The sequence below is a fragment of the Bos grunniens genome, chromosome 15, assembly GCF_055505025.1.
Source record: "Bos grunniens cultivar Pamir isolate PY7600 chromosome 15, Bosgru_T2T1.0, whole genome shotgun sequence".
Lineage (NCBI taxonomy): Eukaryota > Metazoa > Chordata > Mammalia > Artiodactyla > Bovidae > Bos > Bos grunniens.
Window position 1 is genome coordinate 3,658,372 of NC_141179.1, and position 25,277 is coordinate 3,683,648.

Here is a 25,277-nt window from a genome sequence, read left to right on the forward strand (position 1 = left end):
GTTGGAATCAAGATTGCAGGGTGAAATATCAATAACTTCAGATATGCAGATGACACCCTAATGGCAGAAAGCAAAGCAAGACTAAAGAGCCTCTTAATGAAGGTGAAAAAGGAGAGTGAAAAAGCTGTCTTAAAACTCAGCATTCAATAAACTAAGATCATGGCCTCCAATCCCATCATTTCATGATAAATAGATGTGGGAACAATGGAAACAGTGACAGACTTTACTTTCTTGGGCTCCAAAATCACTGCAGATGGTAATTGTAGCCATGAAATTAAAAGACATTTGTCTTTTGGAAGAAAAGCTATGGCAAACTTGACAACATATTAAAATAAGAGACATTACTTTGCCAACAAAGTTCTGTCTAGTCAAAGCTAAGGTTTTTAGAGTAGTCATGTATGTATGTTAAAGTTGGACCATAAAGAAGGCTGAGTGTCAAAGGATGATGCATTGAACTGTGGTATTGAGAAGACTCTTGAGAAGGAGATCAAACCAATCAATCCTAAAGGAAATCAATCCTGAATAATCATTAGAAGGACCTATGCTGAAGTTGAAGCTCCAGTAGTTTGGCCACCTTATACAAAGAGTCAACTCATTAGGAAAGACCCTTATGCTGGGAAAGATTGAAGGCAGGAGGAGAAGAGGATGACAGAGGCTGAGTTGGCTGAATGGCATCACTAACTCAATGGACTTGAGTTTGAACAAGCTCCAGGAGATGATGAAGGACAGGGAAGCCTGGCATGCTGCAATTCGTGGATTCACAGAGTGATGTGACAGGTGACTGAACAACAACAACAGCAAGGCTCTTTGAATCAGGCAGCCAAAGTATTGAAGCTTCAGCTTCAGCATCAGTACTTCCAGTTAATATTCAAGGTTGATTTCCCTTGGGATTAACTGGTTTGATCTCCTTGTTGTCCAAGCGACTCTCAAGAGTCTTCCCCAAACCTCAAAAGCACCAATTTTTTGGTGCTTAGTCTGCTTTATGGTCCAACTCTCAAATCCATACATGACTACTGGAAAAACCATAACTTTGACAATTACTACCTTTGTTGGGAAAGTAATATCTCTCCTGTTTATTTTTTAATTTTTAAAATTTTTATTATTTTTTTTATTTTTTTTCATATATGATATTATACATGTTTCAATGTCGTTCTCCTAAATCATCCCACCCTCTCCCTCTCCCACTGAGTCCAAAAGACTGTTCTATACATCAGTGTCTCTTTTGCTGTCTCTTATATGCTGTCTAGGTTTGTCATAGCTTTCCTTCCGAGGAACAAATGTCTTTTAATTTCATGGTTGCAGGCCATCGGCAGTGATTTGGGAACCCGAGAAAAGAAAATTTGTCACTGCTTCCAGTTTTACCCCTTAAATTTGCCGTGAAGTGATTGGACTGGATGCCATGATCTTAGTTTTTAAATTTTTATTTTTAAACCAGCTTTTTTCATTCTCCTCTTTCATCTTCACCAAGAGACTCTTTTGTTCATCTTCACTTTCCACCAATAGAGTGGTGTCATCTGCATATCTGAAGTTGTTGATAGTTCTCCTGGCAATCTTGATTCCAGCTTGTGATTCATCCAACCTGACATTTCGTATGATGTACTCTGCATAGAAGTTAAATACACATGGTGAATATATATAGCCTTGTCCTACTCCTTACCAATTTTGAACCACTCAGCTGTTCCTTGTAATATTTTAATTCTTGCTTCTTGACCCACATACAAATTTCTCAAGAGACAGGTAAGGTCGTCTGCTTTTTCTATCTCTCTAAGAATTTTCACAATTTATTGTGATTCAAACAGTCAATGAAGATAATTAGATGCTTTTCCGAAACCCCTTGCTTTCTTTATGATCCAACGAATGTTTGCAATTTGATCTCTGGTTTTTATGGCTTTTCCAAATCCACCTTGTATACCTGGAAGTTCTCAGTTCAAATACTGTTGAAGCCTAGCTTAAAGGATTTTGAGCATAACCTCACTAGCACGTGAGATGAATACAATAAAACAGTAGTTTGAAGATTCTTGGCATTGACCTTCTTTGGGATTGGAACTAAAACTCATCTTTTCCAGTCTTGTGGCCACTGTTGAGTTTTTCAAATTTGCTCACATGTTGAATGCAGCACTTTAGCAGTATTATATTTTAGCATTTCATATAGATCATCTGGAATTCCATTATCGCTACTGTCTTTGTTTGCAATAATGTTTCCTGAGGCCCACTTGACTTCACTCTCCAGGATGTCTGGATACAAGTGAGTTACCTCAAAATCTTGGTTATCTAGGTCATTAATATCTTTATGTATATTTCTTCTGTATATTCTTGTCAACGCTTTTTAATCTCTTCTGCTTCTGTTAGACCCTTACTGTTTCTGTGCTTTATCATGCCCATCCTTGCAAAAAATATTCCCTTGATCTCTCCAATTTTCTCAGAGATCTCTAGTCTTTCCAATCTACTGTTTTCCTCTATTTTATATTGTTCATTTAAGAAGACTTTCTTATCTCTCCTTGCTATTCTCTGGAACTCTACTTTCAGTTGTTTGTATTTTTGCCTTTCTCCCTTGCTTTTCACTTCTCTTCTTTCTGCAGCTATTTGTAAAGCCTCCTCAGACAACCATTTTTCCTTCTTGCATTTCTTTTTCTTAGGAATGGTTTTGATCACTATTTCCTATACAGTGTTAGGAACCTCTGTATACAATTTTTCAGGCAGTGTGTCTACCACATTTAGTCCCGTGAATTTTTCATCATCTCCACTATATAATCATAATGGATTTGATTTAGACCATACCTGCATGGCCAGTGGTTTTCCTTACTTTCTTCTATTTAAGCCTGAATTTTGCAACAAGGAACTGATGATCTGAGCCACAGCCAGCTACAGTTCTTGTGTTTTGCCAACTATATAGAACTTATCCACTTTGGCCCCAAAGAATATAATCCATCCAATTTCAGTACTGACCATTTGGTGATGTTCATATGTAAAGTCATCTCTTGAGTTGTTGGAAAATGGTGTTTGCTATGACCAGTGTGTTCTCTTGAAAAACAAATAACAACAACAACAACAACAAGAACTATGTTAGCATTTGCCCTGCTTCATTTTGTACTCCAAGACCAAACTTGTCTGTTACTCTAAGTATATCTTGACTTCCTACTTTTGCATTCCAATCCCCAATGATGAAAAGTACATCTTTCTCATGTTTGTTCAAGGAGATCTTGAAATTCTTCATGGAATTTGTCTATTGCAGCCTCTTTGGCATCAGTGGTTTGGGCATGGACTTGGATTGCTGTGATAGTGAATGGCTTGCCTTGAAAACAAACTGATATTATTCTGTCATTTTAGAGATTACACTTAACTACTGCATTTTGGACTATGAAGGCTACTCCATTTCTTCTAAGGGATTCTTGCCCAAAGCAGTAGAAAGAATATTATCTGAATTAAATTTGCCCATTCCCATTCCTACCCACTTTATTTATACTGGAGAAGGGAATGGCAAACCACTTCAGAATTCTTGCCTTGAGAACCCCATGAACAGTATGAAAAGGCAAAATGATAGGATACTGAAAGAGAAACTCCCCAGGCCAGTAGGTGCTCAATATGTTACTGGAGATCAGTGGAGAAATAACTCCAGAAAGAATGAAGGGATGGAGCCAAAGCAAAAAGAATACCCAGCTGTGGATGTGACTGGTGATAGAAGCAAGGTCTGATGATCTAAAGAGCAATATTGCATAGGAACCTGGAATGTCAGGTCCATGAATCAAGGAAAATTGGAAGTGGTCAAACAATAGATGGCAAGAGTGAAGGCCAACATTCTAGGAACCAGAGAACTAAAATGGGCTAGAATGGGTGAATTTAACTCAGATGACCGTTATATCTACTACTGCGGGCAGGAATCCCTCAGAAGAAATAGAGTAGCCATCATGGTCAACAAAAGAGTCCAAAATGCAGTACTTGGATGCAATCTCAAAAACGACAGAATGATCTCTGTTCATTTCCAAGGCAAACCATTCACTATCACAGTAATCCAAGTCTATGCCCCAACCAGTAATGATGAAGAAGCTGAAGCTGAACGGTTCTATGAAGACCTACAAGACCTTTTAGAACTAACACCCAAAAAAGATGTCCTTTTCATTATAGGGGACTGGAATGCAAACGTAGGAAGTCAAGAAACACCTGGAGTAACAGGCAAATTTGGCCTTGGAATACGGAATAAACCAGGGCAATGACTAATAGAGTTTTGCCAAGAAAATGCACCAGTCATAGCAAACACCCTCTTCCAACAACACAAGAGAAGACTCTACACATGGACATCACCAGATGGTCAACACCAAAATCAGATTGATTATATTCTTTGAGCCAATGATGGAGAAGCTCTATACAGTCCCCAGAAAAAAAGACCAGGAGCTGACTGTGGCTCAGATCATGAACTCCTTATTACCAAATTCAGACTTAAATTGAAGAAAGTAGGGAAAACCACTAGACCATTCAGGTATGACCTAAAGCAAATCCCTTATAATTATACAGTGGAAGGGAGATATAGTTTTAAGGGCCTAGATCTGACAGATAGAGTGCCTGATGAACTATGGAAAGAGGTTCATGACATTGTACAGGAGGAAGGGATCAAGACCATCCCCATGGAAAATAAATGCAGAAAAGCAATGTGGCTGTCTGAGGAGGCCTTACAAATAGCTGTGAAAAGAAGAGAAGTGAAAAGCAAAGGAGAAAAGAAAAGATATAAACATCTGAATGCAGAGTTCCAAAGAATAGCAAGAAGAGATAAGAAAGTCTTCCTAAGTGATCAATGAAAGAAATAGAGGAAAACAACAGAATGCAAAAGACTAGTGATCTCTTCAAGAAAATTAGATACACCAACGAAACATTTCATGCAAAGATGGGCTCAATAAAGGACAGAAATGCTATGGACCTAACAGAAGCAAAAAAATATCAAGAAGAGGTGGCAGGAATACACAGAAGAATTGTACAGAAAAGATCTTCAAGACCCAGATAATCACGATGGTGTGATCACTCATCTAGAGCCAGACATCCTGGAATGTGAAGTCAAGTGGGCCTTAGAAAGCATCACTACAAACAAAGCTAGTGGAAGTGATGGAATTCCAGTTGAGCTATTTCAAATCCTGAAAGATGATGCTGTGAAAGTACTGCACTCAGTATGCTAGCAAATTTGGAAAACTCAGCAGTGGCCACAGGACTGGAAAAGGTCAGTTTTCATTCCAATCCCAAAGAAAGGCAATGCCAAAGAATGCTCAAACTATTACACAATTGCACTCATCTCACATGCTAGTAAAGTAATGCTCAAAATTCTCCAAGCCAGGCTTCAGCAATATGTGAACCATGCACATCCTGATGTACAAGCTGGTTCTAGAAAAGGCAGAGGAACCAGAGATCAAATTGCCAACATCCACTGGATCATGGGAAAAGCAAGAGAGTTCCAGAAAAACATCTATTTCTGCTTCATTGACTATGCCAAAGCCTTTGACTGTGTGGATCACAATAAACTGTGGAAAATTCTGAAAGCATTGGGAATACCAGACCACCTGACTTGCCTCTTGAGAAATCTGTATGCAGATCAGGAAGCAACAGTTAGAACTGGAAATGGAACAACAGACTGGTTCCTAATAGGAAAAAGAGTATGTCAGGATGTATATTGTCACCCTGCTTATTTAACTTCTATGCAGAGTACATCATGAGAAACGCTGGACTGGAAGAAGCACAAGCTAGAATCAAGATTGCTGGGAGAAATATCAATAACCTCAGATATGCAGATGACACCACCCTTATGGCAGAAAGTGAAGAGGAACTAAAAAGCCTCTTGATGAAAGTGAAAGTGGAGAGTGACAAAGTTGGCTTAAAGCTCAACATTCAGAAAATGAAGATTATGGCATCCGGTCCCATCACTTTATGGGAAATAGATGGGGAGACAGTGGAAACAGTGTCAAACTTTATTTTTTGGGGCTCCATAATCACTGCAGATGGTGACTGCAACCACTAAATTAAAAGATGAAGGAAGGAATGCCTTCCTTCCTACTCCTTGGAAGGAAAGTTATGACCAACCTAGATAGCATATTGAAAAGCAGATACATTACTTTGCCAACAAAGGTCCGTCTAGTCAAGGCTATGGTTTTTCCTGTGGTCATGTATGGATGTGAGAGTTGGACTGTGAAGAAGGCTGAGCGCCACAGAATTGATGCTTTTGAACTGTGGTGTTGGAGAAGACTCTTGAGAGTCCCTTGGACTGCAAGGAGTTCCAACCATTCCATTCTGAAGGAGATCAGCCCTGGGATTTCTTTGGAGTGAATGATGCTAAAGCTGAAACTCCAGTACTTTGGCCACCTCATGTGAAGAGTTGACTCATTGGAAAAGACTCTGATGCTGGGAAGGATTGGGGGCAGGAGGAGAAGGGGACGTCAGAGGATGAGATGGCTGGATGGCATCACTGACTCGATGGACATGAGTCTGAGTGAACTCCGGGAGTTGGTGATGGACAGGGAGGCCTGGCGTGCTGCGATTCATGGGGTCACAAAGAGTCGGACACGACTGAGCGACTGAACTGAACTGATGATGTTGATATTCACTCTTGCCAGCTGTTAGATCACATCCAATTTATCCTGGTTCATGGTACTAACGTTCCAGGTTACTATGCATTATCGTTTTTTTACAACATTGGCCTTTACTTTCACCACTAAACAGACCCACGCTGAACATTGTTTCTGCCTTGGCTCATCTGCTTCCTTATTTCTGGAGCTATTAGTAATTTCCTTCTTCTCCAGTAGCATATAGGACACCTTCTGACCTAGGAGGCTCATCTTCATACTGTCATGAGCTTCTTGAAACAAGAATACTTAAGTGGATAGGCATTCCTTCCTTCAGTGGACCATATTTTGTCAGAACTCTCTACTATTACTCATCCGTTGGGTGGCCCTGCACTGCATGTCTCATAGCTTCACTAAGGTATGCAAACCCTTTTGTCCAGACAAGGCAGTGATCTATGCAGGGGTTTTGTCCTGTGACATTCCTCTAAGATCTCTTTCTCTTGTTTTATAGCTCAATATTTATTTTCTGTCCAGAATATCTCCCTTTTCAAAGTCTTGGGAATATCTCAAAGGCTTAATCTTGGTTGTCTTCAATAGCCCTACTTGAAAAGATAAACACATCAATTTTTACATTGGTCACTTTCCTAAGCTGAGAGCTGAGGTCAGGAAGATGGATATATCTTTTCCTTCCAATTTTTCTGTTATGTGTGTTGGCTTTTATTCTGACATTGGTTCCCAACATTATATGAGAAAATGTTTCAGTGATGATGATGTTCACAGACTAACTTTGATAGTTCAAAAGCTTCCTATGGTGGTACAGCAGTAATGACAAGATTATAATGAAACAAACTTCTAGTTATAAATGGCATATATAGAATCTTTTGGTCTGGTGTTATTTAAAGAATATTTCATCAAATGGGTGACAGTTCACAGGTTTAACACTGAATGTAGATGTCAGAAAGAAATGTACTACACCAGCTATTTAACTTGAAAGAAGAAATACAGTAAAAGTTTTCATGTAAGCCTTACCTTCTTAAAACTTGGCAATTTTTATATCTCAAGAAAAAAATTTAAAAAAAAATTAACGATGGGGCCTCTGATGCCTACTAATGTGTGCAAGGGCTTCTGCTAATTCTAGAACTATAAAAGGAGATTTTTATTGACAAAAAGGTCATGCTTCTCTGGTAGGAGCTGGAGTTTGTGCCTCATTTTTTGTTTTTTCTATAGATGGCTAATCTAGTTTTCTTTCACAGCTTGGGTTCTGGGGAGGGAGGGGAGGAATATAAGGCAGGATGTTGTACAAGGGCCCCTGATAAAGTAAATATATCATTTATCTGCCAAACTGAGATACTTTTGATAGTGAAAAATTCATGCTTTTCTAGGAGGACGTCAGAATAATGGGTGAATCAGGACATGGTTATTAGTTCATACAGAATATGGGAATGAGACCAGAACTGATATAATGAGAGTACATAGGAAGATTTCTTTGGGTTACAAGGCTGCTTTATAGCTTACTACCCCTTAAAATTGTGAAGGGTAAGTTTTTAGGCACTTTTAGAGGCCATGAAAGAGACTGTGATGATCATTCCAATATCCATCTCTCACCCTTTAATAATAATGGAATTTTCAATTGAGCAAATGGCAGTCCAACTAAACTTTGTATTTTTTGTTTGTTTAGTTTTCTTGCCAGCTCTCTTGCAGCTAGCTTTGGCCAGATGATTAGGTTTTATACAAAGGGAAGTTAGTGAAATTTATGTGAGCTAGTTCTTGTTCGTATACTTAAAAAGAATGCAATATACTCTCCCCTCTACCTTGTTCTGTTCCTTCAGAATGGAATGAATGGAAGTTGACATAAGCTGAAGCAATCATTTTCAACCATGACAAGATGGAGCTAGCCTGCATCCCGAACACCCTGATGTATCAGCTTTGGAATACTTAATCTGAAACTGCTTAGCCTCTTAACTGAGAGAGAAATAAAACTCTAGCTTGTTCAAGCCACTGCTATTTGGACTTCATCATTCCACTCAGTGTGTATTCTGATTGATACAGGGTGCATTTGCTTTAGTCATCTCTAAGAGAGAGGTAGAACTCTAACCTAACTCCTTCCCTGCGGGGAGCCGGTGAGGCATTCCACTCGTGACAAAGGTCATGAGGAAGGAGGCTCGGCATACGCAAAGGCGGGATCGAGCCTCAGGAGTCCCCCCGGATATTCTCGAGCATTTTCCCTCAAAAAACCAGAGTCTGCCTACTTTATTGCTTTGTGCTCTCACCTCTGACTTTACTGGGGGCTGTCCCCTACCACCATCTCGCTCTCTCTCTGTCAAAGAGTTAACTTACAACTCCAATTAATAAAGTTCCTGGGCAATTAGGAGTGTTTAAATCCAAACCCCTCTGATGGCTCTCTAACTCGCCTGACAAGTTTACCCGGACTCCTGCAGCTATGCATACGATTGTTTACAGTCTCCCAGCCTCGAGAGGCATGGGAAGCTTAAGATATTCAAATAGCTTAGAGCCTCTCAGAGAGTTAAAAACTGTCAGAATAAACTAGTAAAGGATTTCATTGATGAGTCAATGCTTGTTGCCAAGTTTTCACATCCCCTGAATTGTATCCTTGAATATGTATCAATTAATAGTGGGTGTATAGAAAAAATAAGTAGTGGCCTTGGTGTTAGTAACTTTAGACCCTTAAGGTAATAAATTCTTTCTTTGTTGTAAACCCATTACACATCCGCCCTATAGGAATGCAATTTTATCTTTGGAAGATGGTGCCAAACCTTGAAATAATTACTCTTAGAGAAAATAAGTCTTTGTTGATAAGTCCTTGTCAAGAGTCATAAAATGTTAGTAGGCCTTCTGGCCAGAAGATGATGTAAATCACCTAAACCATTTGTATACGATACATTTGCAGGAAAGAAACCTTGGTTTTTGATAAGAACCAAAGACTGCTGATTTTGCCTCCCCTATTATCCTCTATGTGTAACTTAGGGTATAAAAGCCCCTGTTAAAAATAAAGCTATGGGCCTTGCTCACCAACGCTTGGTCTCCCCATGTCATTCTTTCTTTTAACTTCCAGCTGAGTCTCCATCTGGAGCGTGGAACCCACCACGCTTACTAATTATGCCTGGGCTTCTAAGACCCACTCGAGAAGGTGTCTAGGGTGAGGCACCTTCCGCTATTCGAGAGGGCGCCTGCGGCCTACGTAAGTGGTGCAAACTTCTTGTCTTGAAGTTTTATTGGTCTCCCGCGTAAACCAAGCTACTCAGCTTCTTTTCTCCACTGAATTTTCCTACTGAGCTATCCTCATTCTATTGTTCTCTATATCTCTAATTAGCATATAAATAGTCGCCGATGCCGTCTCCCCTTCGAATACCCTGGATCAGCCGGGGCTGGTCCTCGGCACTTCCCTTCTGTACTTACTGGACTAACTGAGAGGTGTCAGCCAATTGCAGCTCATTAGCCAACAGAAAGCATACTTCATTAGAGGCTACTGATCATTTTATGAATTGTACTCTAAGTTTCTAGAAAAAATAATAATAAAGAACCATTTGTGGCCATTTATAATTCAAATCCAACTGAATTAAGAACTGTTTACTCAATAACTTTCAGGTTTAGTTTATACCTCAGGGCTGAGTTTGAAGTGAGAAAACAGCAAAATTGTCACAACTTGAATATTGTCACCAAGAACTTAGTTCCAGCATGTCAAAAGTCAGTTCCTCTAGTACTTCTCTTGCTCTCAGTCCCAAGAAATAATAGTCTTAGCTGTGACTTATCCTTGAAAAATAATGGTGGCTCTAACAAGAGAATCCATTTAAATCTGAGCATCTTTACTAAACTAGCAAATGGAGAGGCTAGGAGTTTTAAAGTAAACCTCAGAATTGTAGAAAAACACTGACCAGGAGTCAGATGACCATTGTTTCTGCTTTCATTTTCACATCTTACTTACTAGGTGGACTTGAACATGACAGGTTACTTAACTCAGAGAATGCCTAAAAAGAAATTAGTTATCTGAAATATTTTAAGTACTCCTGAAGATAATACATAACATACACATTATTTGTGAATTAGGGTATCAACTTGAAAAACATGGAAATTAAAAAGCTAACAGTCATGAGAAACACTGGGCTAGAAGAAGCACAAGCTGGAATCAAGATTGCCAGGAGAAATGTCAATAACCTCAGATATGCAGATGACACCACCCTTATGGCAGAAAGTGAAGAGGATCTAAAAAGCCTCTTGATGAAAGAGAAAGTGGAGAGTGAAAAATTTGGCTTAAAGCTCAACATTCAGAAAATGAAGATCATGGCATCTGGTCCCATCACTTCCTAGGAAATAGAAGGGGAAACAGTGGAAACAGCGGAAACAGTGTCAGACTTTATTATTTTGGGCTCCAAAATCACTGCAGATGGTGACTGCAGCCATGAAATTAAAAGACGCTTACTCCTTGGAAGGAAAGTTATGACCAACCTAGATAGCATATTCAAAAGCAGAGACATTACTTTGCCAACAAAGGTCTGTCTAGTCAAGGCTATGGTTTTTCTAGTGGTCATGTATGGATGTGAGAGTTGGACTGGGAAGAAAGCTGAGTGCCGAAGAATTGATGCTTTTGAACTGTGGTGTTGGAGAAGACTCTTGAGCATCCCATCGACTGCAAGGAAATCCAACCAGTCCATTCTAAAAGAAATCAGTGTTGGTTGTTCATTGGAAGGACTGAGGCTAAAACTGAAACTCCAGTTCTTTGGTCACCTCATGCAAAGAGTTGACTCATTGGAAAAGATTCTGATGCTGGGAGGGATTGGAGGCAGGAGGAGAAGGGGATGACAGAGGATGAGATGGCTGGATGGCATCACTGACTTGATAGACATGAGTCTGAGTGAACTCCAGGAGTTGGTGATGGACAGGGAGGCCTGGCATGCTGCAATTCATGGGGTCGCAAAGAGTCAGACATGACTGAGTGACTGAACTGAACTGAACAGACATGGAATGCAGATTTGTATATTTCTTACAATTAGATTTTAACAATAGATAATTCTACTTCTGAAGTGTTAAGTTTCCAGGCATAGACTGTTTCCAAAACAGAGGGCTGCATCAGAATCATCCTGGTATTCCTCTCAGAAAGTACTGATCTGGAAAGAAATTAATAATAAAAATATTTAACTAGCTTTTTAAAAAGAGCTTGTTGTTAATACCTATCTTTTAGTACGCATTGTAATTCTCTTTGCAATTTTAAGACAGCAATATGTCGATAGAGAAGAAGCAAGACTCTGAATGAAGTTGAAGATACCCACGCACCTTCTTCTCCTGAGATTGTTCAAAGGAGACTCAGGAATCAATGGCAAAGACAAGAAAAGTACTTGCTAGTTTGAACCAAACTTGAATCTGGATAAGAAAGCAAAGCCAAGGCCAGGTTCCATTCAGGTCAGTTGCTCTGTCGTGTCCGACTCTTTGCGACCCTATGAATTGCAGTACGCCAGGCCTCCCTGTCCATCACCAACTCCCAGAGTTCACTGAGACTCACGTCCATCGAGTCAGTGATGCCATCCAGCCATCTCATCCTCTGTCGTCCCCTTCTCCTTCTGCCCCCAATCCCTCCCAGCATCAGAGTCTTTTCCATTGAGTCAACTCGTCGCATGAGGTGGCCAAAGTACTTGAGTTTCAGCTTTAGCATCATTCACTCCAAAGAAATCCCAGGGCTGATCTCCTTCAGAATGGACTGGTTGGATCTCCTTACAGTCCAAGGGACTCTCAAGCATCTTCTCCAACACCACAGTTCAAAAGCATCAATTCCTTGGTGCTCAGCCTTCTTCACAGTCCAACTCTCACATCCATACATGACCACTGGAAAAACCATAGCCTTGACTAGATGGACCTTTTTGGTAAAGTAATGTCTCTGCTTAGGAATATGCTATCTAGGTTGGTCATAACTTTCCTTCCAAGGAGTAAGCGTCTTTTAATTTCATGGCTGCAGTCACCATCTGCAGTGATTTTGGAGCCCAAAAAAATAAAGTCTGACACTGTTTCCCCATCTATTTCCCATGAAGTGATGGGACCAGATGCCATGATCTTCGTTTTCTGAATGCTGAGCTTTAAGCCAACTTTGTCACTCTCCACTTTCACTTTCACCAAGAGGCTTTTTAGTTCCTCTTCACTTTCTGCCATAAGGGTGGTGTCATCTGCATATCTGAGGTTATTGATACTTCTCCTGGCAATCTTGATTCCAGCTTGTGTTTCTTCCAGTCCAGCATTTCTCATGATGTACTCTGCATAGAAGTTAAATAAGCAGGGTGACAATATACAGCCTTCACGTACTCCTTTTCCTATTTGGAACCAGTCTGTTGTTCCATGTCCAGTTCTAACTGTTGCTTCCTGACCTGCATACAGATTTCTCAAGAGGCAGGTCAGGTGGTCTGGTATTCCCATCTCTTTCAGAATTTTCCACAGTTGATTGTGATCCACACAGTCAAAGGCTTTGGTATAGTCAATCAAGCAGAAATAGATGTTTTTCTGGAACTCTCTTCCTTTTTCCATGATCCAGTGGATATTGGCAATTTGATCTTTGGTTCCTCTGCCTTTTCTAAAACCAGCTTGAACATCAGGAAGTTCATGGTTCACATATTGCTAAAGCCTTGCTTGGACCCTGAACAATTGGGCTGCATTAGTTTTCCAGTAAAGCCTGTCTCCCTACACAGTCTTATTATTCCTTCAACAAAAGTCTCTAAATTCTCAGCTTAAAGCCTTTACACTTGGTAATGTAAGGTTGAAGAAAGAGGGGCAGTGGTGTAAGGAATTTAGTATCTCTCTTACCTCTTGACAGGACATTTGGAAGAGACTGTCATGGGAAAACTCACAGATAAGAGGTACAAGAATGATTCACATAGATATACTGCATTAAGCCTGCTTTGTGTAGCTCCCTACTTCCAGTGAGTTCTGACTCAGTTCATGGGCCTCATATCTAAAGCCCATGTTTTATCTCTCTCCATTCATCTAGAACAGTTCTCTTAGAAAGCAACACTACAGAGTGCCCCTGGCAGTGTAATAATAATGAAGCCACTCCCTTTAGAATCCATTTAGTATTCACTTTAGAAGTGCTGTTGAAAGTCTGTGAAAAGAAGAGTGTGATGTTCAGAGGGAGACCTGAGAACCTGAAAGTTGTTTCTGAAGGAGTGTTATTAGTGGATCAGCAGAATTTGACAACTGCTCACACATACCATTCAGTTGATCTCCTTGGACAAATGAAGATGGCTTAGCCAAGACAAGCAAACCCAAGCACAATGTCCTGGCTTCTATTAATAGTTTGACTAGCACAATGAGTGGGGAAATTGATAATCTCTAATGAGAGTTGAAGACAGAAAACCCAAATGGCACAATACATGTTCAGTTACATACATAAATTTATTTATAAAATATCAAGATTACTTAATGTGATATGAATACTTTTGGCATTGGGAAAATAAGGAGAGTGGATCTTAGAGTCAAGGTGATGAAGCCCTTAGGCCAAACTCTGTCCAGACAGTCCAGATACAATTAAGCTAAGAGAAAGCATTGAGGAATTGGATAAAGCATCGTTCACAACTGATAGAAATTGTGCTGCTGACTTCCAGAAGGATAGGAAAGCGTGAGTCCCAACAGAGATGATACCAGAAAAGAAATACCAGATGAGAAGTACTTCCAAATACTGTATTCTTAGTTGAAGAGGATAACTGATCATTCCCCAACATAGACTCAGGCAGAGAGCAAGGCATACTGGATTCCCTATCAATATGTTATTTCCATGTATAACTCTCTCTTTTTTGAACTGGACCTTATGGAATATTCAGATCACAGAAAGTATTTTGTTGAAATTTTTTAGTCAAATTTGAGAAGATTAAGATGGTTTTCCTTCTTGTTATTATGATCATTAGGTATACATTATGTCATTATTAATTATATTTTAATATATGGGACACATAATAAAATAAAATATAAATACATTTACCCAATTGATTTTAGTGGAGTGAAATATTCAGGCAAACTAGCTAGAAAGTCAGAAAGTTGCACTCATTTAAAAGACTGTTTTCTACAAAATCTCAAAGTCTTGTATTTGATTGTTTCATCTTATCCATTGATTTGGTTTAAGTTTTTGGAAATTGTAGCAATTTAGGTGATTTCTGTTTCTGGAAAATTTTTTTAAGTTTAGAGGGAGGTTGAGATCTATTTTTATTTTTAAGCATTAGTATTTAAGCAATCATGAGGGGGAAAATATCACCTGTATATGTAAAATTTGTTAGCATTTTCTGAGATGGTTAAGCCAGAAAGAAAATAGTAAATAAGGAAATCAGTGAATAAATAAATCAATACTCCTAAGTTTGGGAGAAGGCACCAGCATAAATATATGCCTTAATATGATATATCAGCGTAACTTGATATATCAAAGAAAGCAAAAAAAGAGGAAATTACTTCTTATATTAGAACAAGATCAAAAGAAATAGGATTAAATTGGAACATGAATGTGAAATTCTGGCTCTTTTGAAGAAGAAGAAAATTTAATCTCAGGAATAGCTGATATACCATACTTCATTCTACCCTGAATATCATGTAAAACATTATAACAAATATCTGAACAGATGTTTGATAATAAATCCACAGCTGTGATATTTTTGTCTCTAATACTAGTCTCTACATAAAGAAATCAAAGTTCCTTGCAGGTTGGCTACTTCCATGTCTGAGGTAGGGAAAATAAGTATCATCCAGGAAAATCTTTATGTTTACAAAATACTTTCTATCCAAGACATTTTAGAGATAGTTAGCAAAACTATATAAAAGAAAAAATATATATATATGTATATTAGGTTGCTAATTGTCAGTGCATTATCATTAACACACACACACAAGCACAAATAGTCAAAACAATAATTACAGTTATTCAAACGTAAACCTTCAAGGTATGTAAATGTCTAAAAGTCCATAGAAGTTTTCAAAGCAGGTAGATGTAAAGTTTAAATATTTATTTAATTCTTTAAGTTATAGTCAGTTCATTATTTATTTTGAAAAATGCATTTTTATAACTGGTTTATATAAATTAGAATCTAAATCAGGCATACTGTTTGTATCTGGATATATCTAAATTTTTTATAAATTCTTCTTTGATTTAGAACAGCCCCTCTCCTTTTAAAGTACCCCCTTTAGATAGAGTTTTAATATAAATGGATATTGAACTTTGTCTAAAGCTTTTCCCATTTTTATTGAATTGATCATATAATGTGTATTATCTAATTTATTAATGTGATATATCATATAAATTCATTTATAAATATTGCAAAATCCTTCCATTGCTGGGATAAATCTCACTTGATTAAGGTATATGATTCTTCTAATGTATTGTTAGATTTGGCTTGGTAATAACTTGTTGAGGATTTTGCATCTATATTCTTCAAATATATTGGCCTGTTATTTTATTTGTTTTTTAATGATATCTTTGTCTGGTTTTGGTATCAGGGTAATGCTGACATAGTTGAATGAATTTGGAAGTGTTCATTATTCAACAATACTTTGGAATAGCTTGAGAAGAATCGACGTTAATTTATTTCTAATTGTTTAATAGGATTCAACTGTGAAGCCATCTGGTCCTAGATTTTTGTTTTTTGGAAGTTTTAAAATTACTGATTCAATACCATTACTGGTAATTGTTTTGTTTGTTTTTATTTCATATTTTCTATTTCTCCCTGGTTCACTCTTGGGAAAGTGAACATTTCTAAAAACTTTTCCATTTATTTTTGGTTGGCATTTTATTGGCAGATAGCTGTTCATAATAGTCTCTTAAATCAACTTTTGGGATATTAGATGAAACTTCTTTTTTATATTTCTGATTTTATTGCTGTGAGCCCCCTCTCTTTCTTTCTTCATTTTTCTGGCTAAATGTTTATCTATTTTGTTTATCTTGTCAAATGACAGTTTCATTGATCATTTCTATTGTTTTTAGTTTCCTTTTCATATATTTCTCCTCTGATTTTTATTTCTTTTCTTCTACCAGATTCCCTGGTGACTCAGAAGGTAAAGCATCCATCTATAATGCAGGAGACCTGGTTCCACTCCCTGGGTCGGGAAGATCCCCTGGAGAAGGAAATGACAACCCACTTCAGTACTCTTGCTTGGAAAATACCATGAACAGAGGAGCCTGGCAGGCTACAGTCCATGGGGTTGCAAATAGTCAGACACAACTGAGAGACTTCACTTTCACCTTTTCCTTCTAACTTTGGATACTGTTGTTTAGATGTAAGGTTAGGTCATTTGTTCAATATTGTCTTGCTTCCCGAGGTATGCTTAGGTCACTATCAAGTTTCCTCTTAGGAGACACTGTTTTCCTATGCTCCATAGATCTTGGATTGTTCTCTTTTCATTTTTCTCCAGGTATTATCTCCCCTTTAGTTTTTTCAGTGATCTATTGATAGTTTAAGTAGCATATTGTTTAGCCTCCACATATTTGTGATTTTTGAATTACTTTTCTTGTAATCAATTTCTAGTCTTATAGCATTATAGTTGGGAAAGTACTTGATCTGATTAAATCTTAAATTTGTCAAGGCTTGTTTTGCAGCCCAACATGATTTATCATGGAGGATGCTCTATGTGCATATTATAAAAATATGTATTCTGGTGCTTTTGCATGGAGTATTCTATATACATATATCTACTAAATTCATCTGGTTTAATGTAACTTTTGATGTTCTTATTTTTTTTTCTTTTTTTAACTGAATTTCTGTATTGTTGATCTATCTATTGACGAAAGTCGATTGTTAAATTCCACTAATATTATTGCATTACTGTTAGTTTCTTCCTTTATGTCTATTAATATTTGTTTTATGTATTTTAGTGTTTCTTTGTTTGCTGCATATACATTTATATTAGTTCTATCATCTTCTTGAACTGATCCCTTGATTGTTGTATAATGCCCTTCTTTATCTCTTGTAACAGTATTTTTTTTAATGTCTATTTTCTTTGGGATAAGTATTGCTACTCCAGCTTTCTTTCAATTTCAATTTGTATGAAATATCCTTTTTCATTCTTTTTCTCTCAGTTTGCCTATGTTTTTAGATCGGAAGTGAGTCTCTTGTAGGCAGTAAATATATAGATGTTTTTGTATCCATTGAGTCACTTTGTATTCTTTGATTGATTCATTTGGTCCCTCTACATTTGAGGTAATTATTGATATGTATCCTTTTATTGTTATTTTGATAATTGTTTTGGGGTTGTTTTCCTTGCTATTTTTTGTTCGTTTTCTTATCTTGTAATTTGATGAATCTTTTGGGTTATGTTTAGATGTCTTTTTCATTTTTGTGTGGATATCTATTTTAGACTATTGGTATATAATATATACCACATATATAGTTTCTTTTAAGTTGCTGTTCTCTTACTTTATAACACATTTTAACAGTCCTGCATTTGTTCTCTCCTCCACTCATGATTACTATTTTTCGTAACATATTTTACATTTAATTGTTTTTTGTCTCTCTTAATTTCTTACTCTGGATAACAACGATTTAGCTACTTTTGGCATAATAGCTTTTTGTGAGTGATTTTCTACATTTACTATATGTTTGCCTTTATCAGTATAGCATAAATAGTCTGGGGTGTCCCAAAACTTGTGTTGTTCTGCTAGTTGTCAGGGCCAGGGCCCAACTCATCCCAAGGCAGGATCTGGCCTGCTAAATGTCAGGCTGAGTCAGCAGCCTGCAGGTTTGTGGTTTTCTTGAGTCTGTTGTTTGCCCCTGTTGGGTGAGGCTCATCTAGAAGCTATAGCAGGTTCCCTGGGAAGGGCAGGCAGGACCTACGGCTCACGAGACTCTGAGACTGGTGCCTGCCCAACAGTGAGTGGAATTGGATCCTGAGCCCTCTGGTAAGCAGAGGCAACAGTTGACTCTGGGGTCTTAAGTCATCCTGCTTAATGATTCAGTGGGGCTGTATCCTTGCCCAGTTAAATTTTTATGCTGAGACATTCTAGCACTTGCACCTACAGGCTGTTGGGTGGGGCCAGATCTTTCTGTTAATAAGCTAGAGGGAGGATTACACAATGGCACTTGTTAGCTCCCGTGTTCACTTGGTAGAAAGTGCTGCCAGAAATAACATCTACCAATGTCTAATTCTCACAGTGAGCTGCAGTCAACTCCTGCTTTTCCAGATGACTCTTGAAGATCAAGAGGTAGGTCTGATCGGGCTCCTCTCAGATTACTCTTTCTGTTCTGTTTCCCAAAGTATGTGAAATTTTGTGTGCATCCTTTAAGTGAAATCTCTATTTCCCTGAGCCAACTGGGACTCTCAAAATTAAGTCTGTTTGCCTTCAAAGGCAAACACTCTGGCAGCTCATCTTCCGAATGCAGGACCCCCAACTGACCCCAACCTGGCGCTCAGATTTCTAACACGTTTTGGAGAAGCTCTGCAGTGTAGTTTTTCTCCTTTTTGTGGGTCACTTCTCTGGATATATCACTTCCCTGGTGGCTCAGAGGTTAAAGCATCTGCCTCCAATGCAGGAGACCTGGGTTCCATCCTTGGGTCAGGGAAGATCCCCTGGAGAAGGAAATGGCAACCCACTCCAGTATTCTTGCCTGGAGAATCCCATGGACGGTGGAGCCTGGTAGGCTACAGTCGACGGGGTCGCAAAGAGTTGGACAGGACTGAGTGACTTCACTTTCACTTACTCCCTGGATATATAGGACTTTTGCAAGTGTATCCCTCCTACACATTTTATGGTAGCTTCTTTATATCACAACGTCTAGATATTTTTGGTAGGTTCTGTTCCTTTTCATGAATGGTTATTTTGCAGATAATTGTGATTTTGGTGTGCCCATGAGAAAAACTGATCTCAGGGTCTTACTCCCTGCCATCATATCTTACCTCTCCACATTGAGTCTCTAGTAAATTTAAAGGTCTTATGGAGAAGAACCAAGGCATGAAAGCTTACTGTCAGATAACACCTATAATATTGTATTTGAATTTTTATACTTTGTTTTAAAGTCTACATTTTCTGATTTAAGAATTTCTTTGTTTTAATTTCCATTTGGATGGAATACATTTTCTATTCCCTCACTAACAATCTCTCTGTTTCTCTTGATCTTAATTGAGTCTTTTGTAGGTAAAATGTAGAAAATGCTTTTGTTTGCTTTTTGTTTTTTCCTTGTCAATCACCTGTGGTTTTGTTTGGAGCATTTATTCCATTGACATTTAAAACAGTTTTTAATAAATATGCACTTATTGACATTTTACTACTTTTTTGCTGATTATGTAACACTTCTTTGTATTTTTCTTCTTATTTTAATCTATTCCCTTGTAGTTTATTTTCTTTAATATTATGTTTATATTACTAGTATGTTATGTTTATATTACTATTATGTTATTACTAAAATATGTTTATATCAATATTTGTGTATATATTATAGCTTTTTGATTTGTGGTTACATTGGAGTTCATAAATGTTCATCTGTAACTATGCTTGTTTTAAATTAAGAGTCATTTTATTTAATTCTCCAGGATCAGAAAGTTTTCCGCCATAATTTTATCAAGCATATTTTCAATGTCCTTCTCTCTCTCGGGACTCTACAATATGTATTAGTATGTTTGATGTTATCCCAGTGGTTCCATAAACTATTATCTTTATAAAAAATATTTATTTTTGTTATTTTTATTAGGTGTATGCCACTATTTTTTCTTCCAGATCTCTTATGAGCACAAGTGTATTATTAAGGCTGTTATTTTCTTCTGTTTTATTTTTTTGTTTTAGTTATTGTGTTATTCAGCTCTGAATGCATCTATTTTCTAGTTCTGTCTTTTAACCCTGTGTTTATCTATCCTTTTCTCTAATTCAGTTAGCAGTCTTATTATTATTATTAAATCTCCACTAGGCAAATTATCTCTGTTTCCTTAGGGTTTTTTCTTGTTCTTTCTTTTAAAACATGTTTCTCTGTCTTCTCATTTTGTTTAATTTTCTCTGTCTCTACGAAATTAGGTGAATAGCTATTTATGCTAGTCTTGAAGGTTTGCCTTGGAGTGTCCCTAGGTGATCTGTGTGTGCCTTATGGATTGATGTGAGAGCTGACTCTAAAGTGAGCATGGCCTGCATCTTTCCCATGGATGATGGATACCCTCCTTTTGATGGAGGGCAGGGTTTGGAGAAACTGTAGACAGAGCCAGTGGTAGTGAGGGCTTATCCTATGCTCATTGGCTTATTGGGCACAAGGATTGGTCCCAAGGTGCTAGAACAGGATCTCTGAAGAAGTTCAGTTTTTTGAGTATATTGTGGTACAGTCACCCTGCTTATTTAACTTATATGCAGAGTACATTATGAGAAACGCTGGGCTGGAATAAGCACAAGTTGGAATAAAAATTGCCGGGAGAAATATCAATAACCTCAGATATGCAGTGACACCACCCTTATGGCAGTAAATGAAGAGGAACTAAAACGTCTCTTGATGAAAGTGAAAGAGGAGAGTGACAAAGTTGGCTTAAAACTCAACATTCAGAAAACTAAGATCATGGCATCTGGTTCCATCACTTCATGGGAAATAGATGGGGAAACAGTGGAAACAGTGTCAGACTTTATTTTTTGGGGCTCCAAAATCCCTGCATATGGTGATTGCAGCCATGAAATTAAAAGATGCTTACTCCTTGGAAGGAAAGTTATGACCAACCTAGATAGCATATTCAAAAGCAGAGACATTACTTTTCCAACAAAGGTCCATCTAATCAAGACTATGGTTTTTCCAGTAGTCATGTGTGGATGTGAGAGTTGGACTGTGAAGAAAGCTGAGCCCCGAAGAATTGATGCTTTTGCACTGTGGTGTTGGAGAAGACTCTTGAGAGTCCCTTGAACTGCAAGGAGATCCAACCAGTCCGTTCTGAAGGAGATCAGTCCTGGGTGTTCTTTGGAAGGACTGATGCTAAAGCTGAAACTCCAGTACTTTGGCCACCTCATGCGAAGAGTTGACTCATTGGAAAAGACTCTGATGCTGGGAGGGATTTCAGGCAGGAGGAGAAGGGGATAACAGAGGATGAGATGGCTGGATGGCATCACTGACTCGATGAATGTGAGTTTGAGTGAACTTCCAGAGTTGGTGATGGGCAGGGAGGCCTGGCATGCTGTGATTCATGGGTCGCAAAGAGTCGGACATGACTGAGTGACTGAACTGAACTGATGATGATGTTTACCTCGATTCAGATCATAGCCAGGTCTGTGGTCTTGGGGCTGCACTTCTTAGTTTGTCTCACTGTTTCCCTTGAATACACAACTGGTGTGTATGTGTGTGTTAGTTGCTCAGTTATGTCCGGTTTTTTGCTACCCCATGTACACACCTTGGGTAGAGGCTATATTGGGGCCAGAGATTTGGATGCATACAGCTGAACTAGTTCTGCCATTTTCCACATGAGGACATGAACATGTGTGTCTGCAATGGTAAGCTCTTCCCTGGTGCTGCTTCCACTCCTTCCCAAGTTTCTGCATGGACCTGCAAGTCAGTAATGGCACCCTCTGCCTGAAGCTAGTTTTGCTTCCTCCAGTGTGGGTGCACTAATGCATGTGCTGGCAATGGCTGCCTCTGCTCTGGTCAGAAACAGGGCTGGGGCAGGAGTTGGCTCTGTTCCCTCCAGTATTTCACACTGTCACTGGCAATGGTAGCCACAGAACTAACAGGGAGCAGTGCATGAGCAGGAGAGTCTGGACCAGAAGCTGTTTCACTCTGGAGGATGTCCTGGGGTGGTGATAGAAAGTTAGGCAGAGCACAAGGTGGTTTTCAGTCTGCTTTTTCTACATTGGGACAAGGAGAAGCAACTCTGTGAATGCACTTTAAGAGCAGTTGTCTTGGTTATTTACAATTCTCCAGTAAGCCCCACTGGACTTCAAATCAGTAAGGCTGTTTGTCTACCCAGTTTCAGACTTCAGGACTGAGATACCTAAGACATGGCTCAAATCCTTCACTCGCCAGAGACGATGCCCCAAGGCTGTAATACCTCTCTCTTATTCAGGGTCACCTGCATGGACTGAGGTCAACTACATGACTTTTCCTTCCCTCCTACTAGACTCCATGTGGTTCTGTCTATACAGCCATTGTTGTAGAAGAGCTGTTCTGCTTCAGATCATTTTCAGTGACAGCTGTGTCAACAAAATTTAATGAATAATCAAAGAAAGACATGGAAAGTTTTATTCAAGCCAACATGAGAAATATAATTGGTAAAACACTATTTAAGAAAGCTCTGAGCACTGTTCTACCTATTAGAGAACAAGGCACAGTTATCTAAGTTTCCAAGACAAAGAGTTATATATCAAAGTAACGTATTGACAGGTTACATAACCCAGCAAGTTAAGTAGTGGGTTGTCATGATTCCTACAAGATTTAGTAAACTGTATTGGTGTTTTTCTTTCTGGCTTACTTCACTCTGTATAATAGGTTCCAGTTTCATCCATCTCAAGAAATGTTAACCTTACTGACACCAAAAGGAAATTGCTTCCCCCTCCCCCACAGTGTATAGGCATTCTTGTGTCTTCTAAGGGATTCAACTTATAAATATATATGTATAATGAATATTCACAAGCACATTAAAGGTGATGGAGTAGTGGTTCAAATGGGCAGAGAGACAATTTTCTTTTTTTTTTTTTGGCCATACATCATTGCATGCAGAACTTCCCTCACCAAGGATCTAAACCACTTTGCCTGCAGTGGAAACCGGAGTCTTCAATAATTCATATATATCATTCTTAGGACCACCAGGGAAGTGGCTAGAGAGATAATTTTATGTTTAAAAATTTTCTTGTCCTGCTTTAAAGATAATTGTTTCATTGGTTGATTTGTATGTAGTTGTTCAGTTCAGTTCAGTGGTTCAGTCATGTCTGACTCATTGCAACCCCAAGGACTGCAGCACAACTAGCTTCCCTGTCCATCACAAACTCCCAGAGCTTACTTAAACTCATATCCATTGAGTCTGTGATACCATCCAACCATCTCATCCTCTGTTGTCCCCTTCTTCTCCTGCCTTCAGTCTTTCCCAGTACCAGGGTCTTTTCAAATGAGTCAGTTCTGCATATCCGATGGCCAAAGTATTAGAGCTTCAGCCTCAGGATCAGTCCTTCCAATGAATATTCAGGACTGATTTCCTTTAGGATTGACTGCTTGGATCTCCTTACAGCCCAAGGTACTCTCAAGCATCTTCTCCAAAACCACAGTTAAAAAGCATCAATTCTTCAGTGCTCAGCTTTATTTGTGGTCCAACTCTCACATCCATAAAGGACTACTGGCAAAAACATAGCTTTGACAAGATGGGCTTTTGTTGGCAAAGTAATGTCTCTGCTTTTTAATATGCTGTCTAGGTTGGTCATAGTTTTACATTCAAGGAGAAAGCATACTTTGGTTTCACGGCTGCAGCCACTATCTGAAGTGATTTTGGAGTCCATGAAAATAAAGTATGTCACTGTTTTGATTCTTTACCCTTCTATTTGCCATGAAGTGATGGGACCAGATGCCATGATCCTAGTTTTTTGAGTGTTGAGCTTTAAGCCAGCTTTTTCACTCTCCTGTTTCACCTTCATCAAGAGGCACTTAGGTCCTCTTTGCTTTCTATCATAAGGGTGGTGTCATATGCATATCTGAGGTTGTTGATATTTCTCCCTGCAGGCTTGATTCCAGCTTGTGTTTCATCCAGCCTGGCATTTTGCATGATTTACTCTGCATTTACGTTAAATAAGCAGGGTGACAATATACAGCTTTGACATACTCTTTTCCCAATTTGGAGGCAGTGCATTGTTCTATGTCTGATTCTAACTGCTGCTTCTTGACCTGCATTCAGATTTCTCAGGAGGCAGGTAAGATGGACTAGTATTCCCACATCTTTAAGAATTTTCCAGTTTGTGTCATTCCACAGGTCAAAGGATTTGGTGTAGTCAATAACACAGAAGTAGATGTATTTCTGGAATTCTCTTCTTGCTTTTTCGATGATCCAGTGGATGTTGGCAATTTGATCACTGGTTCTTCTGCCTTTTCTAAATCCAGCTTGAACATCTGTAAGTTCTTGGTTCATGTAGCTTGAAGAATTTTGAGCATCACTTTGCTGTGTGAAATGAATGCAATTGTGCAATAGTTTGAACATCCTTTGGCATTACCCTCCTTTGGGATTGGAGTGAAAACTGACATTTCTCAGTCCTGTGGCCACTGTTGAGTTTTCCAAATTTGCCGGCATATTGATTGTAGCATTTTAACAGCATCATCTTTTAGGATTTGAAATAGGTCAACTGGAATTCCATCACCTTCACTAGCGTTTTCATAGTGATACTTCTTAAGGCCCATTGATTTCACATTCCTGGATGCCTAACTCTAGGTTAGTGATAAATAACCACTATTGTGGTTATCTGTGTCATTAAGATGTTTTTTTGTATAGTTCTTCTGGGTATTCTTGCCATCTCTTCTTAATATCTTCTGCTCCTTTAGGTCCATACTGTTTCTGTCTTTAATTGTGCCCATCTTGGCATGAAATGTTCCCTTGGTATCTCTAATTTTCTTGAAAAGATCTCTGCTGCTCTGCTGCTTCTAAGTCACTTCAGTCGTGTCTGACTCTGTGCGACCCCATAGACAGCAGCCCACTAGGCTCCTCTGTCCCTGAGATTCTCCAGGCAAAAACACTGGAGTGGGTTGCCATTTCCTTCTCCAATGCATGGAAGTCAAAAGTGAAAGTGAAATCACTGAGTTATATCTGACTCTCAGTGACCCCATGGACTGGAGCCTACCAGCCTTCTCC

General features: G+C 38.7%; 1 protein-coding gene across 2 annotated transcripts in view; it reads left to right on the plus strand.

Annotated features, from left to right (window-relative positions):
• Positions 1-18,642: 18,642 nt before the first annotated feature.
• CASP1 (caspase 1) overlaps positions 18,643-25,277 on the plus strand; it is a 71,964-nt gene continuing 65,329 nt past the window's right edge. The window contains exon 1 of one of the 2 annotated variants that reach the window (XM_086338246.1): positions 18,643-18,705. The gene's annotated coding sequence lies outside the window, so the exon portion shown is untranslated. The remainder of the gene's footprint in view (positions 18,706-25,277) is intronic. The other variant, XM_086338248.1, reaches the window with a different exon arrangement.